This window comes from Eretmochelys imbricata, chromosome 5 (genome assembly GCF_965152235.1).
Source record: "Eretmochelys imbricata isolate rEreImb1 chromosome 5, rEreImb1.hap1, whole genome shotgun sequence".
NCBI lineage: Eukaryota > Metazoa > Chordata > Testudines > Cheloniidae > Eretmochelys > Eretmochelys imbricata.
Window position 1 is genome coordinate 85,758,396 of NC_135576.1, and position 7,080 is coordinate 85,765,475.

Below are 7,080 nucleotides of genomic sequence, written 5' to 3' on the forward strand. Positions count from 1 at the left end.
GGAGAGATCAGGAAAGGTCAGAGATGCAGATAACCCAGTAACTGAAACAGCACATTCTTCCCAGATTTAAGTGTAATGATGTCACAAGTCACAATCATGAAATCACACAATGAACAGAAAAGGCCATTTTATAAAAAACAAAAATTAAATATGCCAACATCATTCTCTGCCTCTCTGATATGGGGGGAAGAGGGGTGCAAAACCAATCCTTTCTCCAATGAGATTACAATCTAAGTGCCTCAGCCTGCACACATTTGCTGTTGAACGCAGTGCTGCATTGAAGTTGAGGCAATAAGTACTACACTTGTCGGTAAACACTTGCACGATCAGGCCCTAAACTGTACACATCATTCAGCAATGATGGATAATACAGAAGCATTACAGAATAGTTTAATAAAGTTTTATTAAAGTTATTTTAACTCTGTCAGTGGTTCACCTTAGCTTCTTGAATAGTAAGCTGTAAATTCTATTTATCTCTAAAAAATTTCCCACAATGTAACAGTTAGTTGAAAAATACATAATTGAAAACACTGAGAAGTCTTGTTTTGCCACCTTCCTTCACAAACCCAAAAAACTTCATCTACAACTCTATAATGTCTCAAGCATGCTTCGGGAAATAAATACCGTAGCAGAGCACTGTTGCTCTTAATAGTTCACTTACAACCCCCCGCGTCTTTTCCAAATTTACTCATATTGATGTAAAATGATTCCACAGACATCAATAACCATCTTGCTAAGATCTGCAGACACTGGGACCTCATGTCTAAGAATAATTCTAAAACAGGGATCAGCAACCTTTGGCATGCGGCCCACCAGGTAAGTGGCCAGGCCAGTTTGTTTACCTGCTGTGCCCGCAGGTTCGGCCGATCGCAGCTCCCACTGGCTGCGGTTTGCCACTCCAGGACAACGGGGGCTGCGGAAAGCAGTGCGGGCTGAGGGATGTGCTGGCCGCCACTTCCTGCAGCCCCCATTGGCCTGGAGCAGCGAACCATGGCCAGTGGGAGCTGTGATCAGCCGAACCTGCAGATGTGGCAGGTAAACAAACCAGCCCAGCCCACCAGTGGGCTTACCCTGGCCGGCCGTGCGCCAAAGGTTGCCGATCCCTGTTCTAAAATGTAAGCTTTTGCCACCATCCATTCCTGTGATTAATGCACTGTGGCAGTTGGCTGTACCACTACAGTTAAATAAATAAATAAATAAATAAATAGTTAAAAGATAGATGAGGGAAATATGTATGATCTCACTTAGTATGGAATTACACCAATTTCAGACCATACACTACAGAAGAGGAATATAGAAAGAGTCTCCAGTCAGGAAAACACTTTCAGCACTTGTCAATTTCACTTTTAGAAGAGTCAATTACATTCTTAAATTCAGAGTTACACTGGCTTAAAGAACTTCGCTTCCTGTTTTGGTTTAATACATAACATTCATCCATATGGTAAAAGCAGTCCTAGGTACTGCTAGTAATTCAAGTAAATGCCTTGGTTGAAATTTTCAAAGTAGTCTAGTGGTTTTAGACACATCTTGTATTAAACTTTAATGGCATATCTGACAAATCCCTCGGCTGCTTTAAAAAAAATCTCATTCTTCACTGTATGTTGAGGGTGGAGTAGGATACATTTAGTCATAAAATGAATTCTGATTCTTCATGTTTTTGTTATGCAATATGTTGATGTTTAACTCAAAGAAACCTACCTAAAGAATGTGCAGAAACTACTAGCTAGTAACAGTAATAAGAAACAGGACTGCCACGGAGCCATAACCAGAGATCTTTTAAATCATACATAAAAGCAAGTTGAATGATTAACATTTTTCTTCTAAGTACAAGCTACATGTCTATGCCAACTACTTAAAAGAAAGAGAAGATGAGAAAGTAAGTCAACTTAACCTGACTTTTACAGAAGATTTCTTTCACATCCAATATAGTAGCTGGTTTAAAACCATGCAAAGTGACACAATGAAAATAATATAAGGACAAAGAATAAGAATAAAGATGAATCCTTTCCATACGGTATGAAAAAAATTGAGCCGATCATAGCCATTTTGATCTGAAAGTTTACTTCCTCTCAGGTATTCTAAAGCACCAACACATTTTTACAAGGTCAGTTAGATGCAAAATAAGCCTCCATGTTAGTCATTTTACAGATAACATCCTTTGGACACATTGACATTAGGATATTTTGGCTATGGTCTAAAATTGTTACATACAATTCCTGCCCATACTAACAAGCAGAGTCAGTTTGATCTCCCTAATAAGTTTGTGAGTAAAACCAAAAGCACAACTTTAATGGCTAAGATAAACTGTTCTGTCTTGTTCTTTAAAATCTTAATCCTATTTGGCAAAACAAGTTCAAATTTAATGAAGTTATCTATAATGCATTAAAATATTCTAAAGCAAGTTTGACAGACATTGCATCAGCAAGATTTTTATAAATCTCAACATGGCAAGAAGGGTTTGGCAGCTATTACTGGGGAGAAGGTACCGAATAAGATGAATGATGGAAGGGTACTATTCACACACCCACATGAACAGCTAAACCAGAAGAGCTGTAGGAGTTCAAGTGTACACGAACTAAAACAGCCGATTACCTTCAGAATTCATTTAATCATTTGTGAAGCTCTGTGCTAAAATGAAGAATCTCACTCTATTACGGTTTCCTGTTTGTACTAAGATCCACTGATAAAAATGTTAATAGAGAGTAAATCAGTTTATAAGTTTCCCCACTTTTCACCTCCTCCTGCTAGCCTACCTGTAACAATACGTGTTTTACATGTTCTTCCCCTTTCAGTCTTGTTTTACAATATTGTTATATTATGAGTAATTTATATTAAATCTTGATGCACATTGTTCTGTTCTATGCTTTTCAGTAAACACCATACTTTGCATTTTAGGCACAATAACCTTGACAGCTTCTTGAATTTTATATTTCATTGTCTCCCAACCCCCAATATGCAAAAAGTGGTCCTCCAATTGCACCCACCTGCTCTATTTGTACTTGAAAAAGATGAAAATTGAGAGGATTCTCTGGGCAAATCCCTAGGTCAGACCAATTCCCTATGCAACACTACTGAGAAAAATCAATTACTTCCATTCTGAGCTAGGACTCACCTGTACACTAAAAAATTCATGTTGTAAAGTGTACAGGGTATACAAAAAGACTTGTAGGATACCTACAACAGTACCAAGCAACCATGAACTAAATTTATTCAACTGCAAGAAAAGTTAGTTTCTAGCTTTATAGAGTAAGATCCAGTTCCAACATAAATTATATGGGTAAACATTTTGACTTCATATTACATTGAAACAGTTGCAATGTAAGTCCATCATTCAAGTTAGTTTTACTTCTGCAATGAGATTGCAGCTGCGTATCAACAGGACGAAGGAGGAGAGGGGACCTGAACACACACAGGACACGTGCAGGCTTTTAATATAAAAATACAAAAATTAATAGCAGTTTTGAAGTGTGGTTGATATATAATGCACAGCCGTCTTCTGAGTATTTACCTGCTACTACTAGAACATTTTAATGGTTCCACAGATATTACTATAAAGAAGCTTGTGAGGTTAAAGGAATAACTTAATTTTGCAGTACTGCCATTGTATGAAGTATAGAGGACAGAGATACCTATTCCAAAATGATCTTCTAATTTGGACCTCACCTCTACTCAACTGACATTTTGTAACAGAGATGCAAATGGTAGAATATTTATACAGCCAGTATGACACATCATACCTAATTCCAAAACAAGAAATATAATTCCACTAAACTATCGCGTAAAACCTATACAAATGCAAATATACCAGTCTGTTTCTCTTCCAGAAACTACCAGAAGCTTCCAAAGCAAAGCGGGCCATCAAAAACTACAAAATCTAAAACGTTATCTTGGAGCACAACTCAGATATTTATTAATGGAAGTTAGGCCTATCAGTAAGTTACTGCAATGATTCCACACAAATCTGCAGTGTATGTTACCCAAGTAGTGAAATAATTTTAGTTTCACCTACGTTAACTTCATTTTAGACAATACACCAGCAGCATTATACTGTAAATTTAAGCTTTGGAAATTAAATGTTTACCACTAAAGTCACAAAAGATGTAGCAAGAGGCCTAGAAAACACTAAAAAGTGACTATTAAAAGGCTTTTGCATCTTCATTTTCCAAGGTTCAAAATAACCTAGGAAAAAAATTCAGCTCTACTCCCAGTCACTTTAGAATGGGGAAAATATGCACAAGAAAATGCCTTCAAACAGTATTACTTTAGCATCTAGTTTAGAAATTCATCATCATTTATACACTGATTTGAGGACGTTCTTCTGGAAGCCAGAAGGGGGTGCTGTGAATAACTGAGGCCTCAGGGTGTGGGACTGAATGTTAGCCAGTGCTAGGACTCCATCCAGAGTCCAAGAGCAAGTAGGAAGGAAACATGCTTTCTTGTTGCAGTTCAATACAGCACACTGAAAGTTCACAATTCTTTTCAGATTTTTGGCATACCCAGCATCATGTTTCTTTTATAAAGGAAACATCCTTCAGCCATGATGTGGTCATCACAAGGGCAAATAGGTTTGTACAACACACCTGGCATTGCAAAAGAGAATTCAGCAATCCTCCTTTCCAGTTCTGGATCCTATGGTATGAAAGCTCCTCAAGATATTGATACTGTATTAGAGAAGATACAACCAAAAATTCCAAGAGCCTACAGTATGATTTTTATCCACCCAACACCCATTCTGACCTAAGTGATCCAGTTCTTCTTTCAAGTGACTGTATTGGTTGATACCTTTATAATGAGCCACATTCTTTAAAAAAAAAAAAAAAGAAAAGAAAAGAAAAAGAAAAGAAACTGCTCTAGAGCATTCTGCAAGTGCAATACAGAGTATTTCATCTCTGCCAACATTTTGGTGCATCAGTTTCCCCCCCACCCCCACCCTAAAGAGAAAAAGACACGCACATTCCAATCAAGCCTCTCTCAGCAGGGCTCACCCCATTCACCTCCCTCCCCCTCCGCCCCAGACCTTGCCAGGCTCCCTCTGATTTTAGGTTTCATTTTGTTGTAAACAGCAAAGCGAAAGGAGAAAGCTTCCAAAGCAAGGATCCTTACCCTTGAAATCCCGCCATGCGCGCAAGGAGGGTGAATTGCTTTTCCTCCCTTTTTTTGGGGGGGGGGGGGAGAGAGGAAATGGGGAAGGAGATTAGGGATGGGGGGAGAGACAGAAAAGCACGTACGACTGAAACATTAAGAAACGGAGAGAGACAGAGGAGGAGAGCCTGGTGGAAGAGCAGGGCGAGCGTCAGCCATGTTGTGTGTGTGTTGGTCCAGTATTTACAAACCTGCAGCTGCAGCAGCGCTTGGAGTCTGGGAGAGAGGGGAAGGAAGGGAGGGAGGGGGAAGGGCGAGGGGGCGGGAGGGAGAGAGGTACCGAGAGAGGGAGGAGGGGAGCGCGGCGGCGGCAGCAGCAGCAGACAAAGGAAGCCAGCAGCGCCCGAGCCAGGCGCGCTCACACACACGCGCACACGGAGTGTCTCAGATAGCGGCAGCGCCGTGTGTCGCTCCGGTGCTGGGGGCCGGGCGCAGTCCCACCGCCACAGCAGCGCCCCCACCCCCCGCGTGCCCTAGTGGGGCACCAGCCCCCGTGCGGCGCACCCCCTCGCCTGGCCCCACGGGAGGGTGGCGGGGAGAGACAAACACACGCGCTGCAGCGCAACTGGGAGCGGGGCTTGACTCTGGGGCTTTGCCAGCGAGGGGGACCCCTCCCCCCGTGCGGGGCCCCCCGCTAGCAGTCTGGTAGCGGGGGAGGAAGGTGCAGCCCCGGGGGGGGGGTGACGGTATTGGGGGGACGGCAGCCAAAGGACCCCTCTCACGGATCCCGAGGTCACACCGGGGCCTTTCCCCGCACACCCCAGGACAGAGCTGGGCCCCGAGGCTGAGGCGCAGCAGCCACGGCGGGGAGGGGGCCCTGGGGCGGGGCCAGCTACGAGTGAATAACTCAGGGCAGCCCCGGGGGAGGGGGAGGCTGGGAGCGGCGGCTCCGGCTCCCCCCACAGCGACTCCCTCCGGCTCGGCCTGGTACTGGGCCAGGCCAAGGGCGGCGCGACAGGCTCCCCCTCTCCCCTCGTCTCTCGCTCTCACCTGCTGGCCGGGCGGGGCCCGGGGGTGCCAGGCGGACGGCCTGGGGGTGCCAGAGCTGCAGCTGCCGGAGCCCCCCTGCCTCGCCAGGCCGCTCAGCTCCGCCGCGGGGACAGCTGCGCCCCTTCTCTCGTGTGCCCCCCTCCTCTGCCGCCGCTGCCTGCTGCTCTCCCCTGCCACATTTGGAGCCACCGGTCCCCGCCTAGGCTTTGCTGCCAGGCTAGAGGCCTCCTCACCTTCCTGCCAAATACTGAGCCACCCGCATCCAGCCGTTCAAAATACAGCCCCGCCCTCCTCCACTTCCCCAGCGCGCAGGCGCACTCAGCCTGCCTAACTGCGACAGGAGGACAGAAAGCTCCCCTCCCCGTCTCTCCGGGCCCGCTTGCTGCCTGTGCTGGGCAGCAGTGCGCCTGCGCGGATTGAGCGGGTCTCCTCCCGCGTTGGCTGTGGTCCGAGCTCCCTCGAGGCGCGGGCACCTCTGCCCGCTCGAGACGGGACGGTGGGGCCGGGCTAGCGCCACGGCCCCCCAAGACGTACCTACTGCTGGGTCTCCTCGGCGTCACCGGGCCCTGCCTGGCCCTGGCGGCCTAAGGAGGTGGCACGTGTCAGGCCGGATGCCCCCACCTTCGATGGCAATGGGAACTTCGCCGCTGAGCTGTCCGCTTGCCAAGGCAGCAGCGGTGCTAAAGCTTCCTCACGTATCCCATTGCTTAACGGCGGTGATGCTAACTCCCTGCAAAACTGCATGAGACGCTGGGGGAAATCCGAAACGTCCACCAGTGTGTGGTGACACTATACCTATAGGGCTAGATCTTGTTCCGAGCTGAAATGAAGGGCGGAATCTCTAGTAATTTCAGTGGAAATAAGCCAGAAACAAAATATATATATAATACAAAATATAATGGAAAAATAAGTTGCATAATTAGAGAAGTACAACCCTACAATAAAAAA

General features: G+C 45.7%; 1 protein-coding gene across 7 annotated transcripts in view; it reads right to left on the reverse strand.

The window, feature by feature from the left end:
• SPIN1 (spindlin 1) overlaps positions 1-6,308 on the reverse strand; it is a 110,858-nt gene extending 104,550 nt beyond the window's left edge. For 3 of the 7 annotated variants that reach the window (XM_077817439.1, XM_077817436.1, XM_077817434.1), the window contains exon 1: positions 5,104-5,388. The gene's annotated coding sequence lies outside the window, so the exon portion shown is untranslated. Of the gene's footprint in view, positions 1-4,580; positions 4,662-5,103; positions 5,389-6,132 lie in introns of those variants that run through there. The other 4 variants (XM_077817438.1, XM_077817435.1, XM_077817440.1 and 1 more) reach the window with 3 other exon arrangements.
• Between the last annotated feature and the right edge of the window lie 772 nt (positions 6,309-7,080).